The sequence below is a fragment of the Mirounga leonina genome, unplaced genomic scaffold (genome assembly GCF_011800145.1).
Source record: "Mirounga leonina isolate KUSES-001 unplaced genomic scaffold, KU_Mleo_1.0 Mir_153, whole genome shotgun sequence".
NCBI lineage: Eukaryota > Metazoa > Chordata > Mammalia > Carnivora > Phocidae > Mirounga > Mirounga leonina.
In genome coordinates this window covers 24,272,496-24,273,192 of record NW_023270387.1, presented here as the reverse complement: position 1 = coordinate 24,273,192, position 697 = coordinate 24,272,496, and positions in this window count along the sequence as shown.

The window sequence follows — 697 nt, the reverse complement described above, 5'->3', positions numbered from 1 at the left end:
GAAAATAAAGACAGGTAGAGAGCTCTTAAACATGCCGTTGAGTGCCAACAGACCAGCTGATTATTACTATATTAATCTACTCCGTGTAGAGCTATTGTACTGTTCTCTAAAGGTAGCTGGCATCTCAAAAAGAAATGCATGTCTGGGAGGTAAAAGAACGTTTTTTAAAGTTGGAAGCGCTCTTCGAGGAAGTGGTTGGAACAGGGTGCACCATTCCGCTTCTCTCTCTACCAGGATGCCTTGTCCAGGTGAAAGGAGAGAGCAAACAAACAGCATTCTTGTCTCTGCCAAATGGCCCCAGTCCCTAGTCCCACTGCTCTGGCTCTGCCAAGGGCCAGGCCCCGCTACAGAGTCTGCGGAGCTGAAAGCTGCATACAGAATACTTTTCTGTGCCTCTTGCCTGTGGAGCAGACTTGTCTGGCCCAGATCACACTTGAATAGATGAAAAGAATCCGTTTTTGCCTTGGCCCGAGGCCTGCCGTGGAGGCCACAAAGGCGCTTACAGGCACACTGGAGTGGAAGGGCCGCAAAGACAGAGGAGAGGAGACTTAGGAGATTTTAAGAAGAAATAAACAAATCCTCAAGAACATTTCCAGCCAATGCAGATTATGAGATATGCCAATGGCCCATTTGCTCTCATTTGGAAAAATAAAAATTGCGAGGAAACTAGTTACAGCCTTCTGCGGTTTCACTCAAA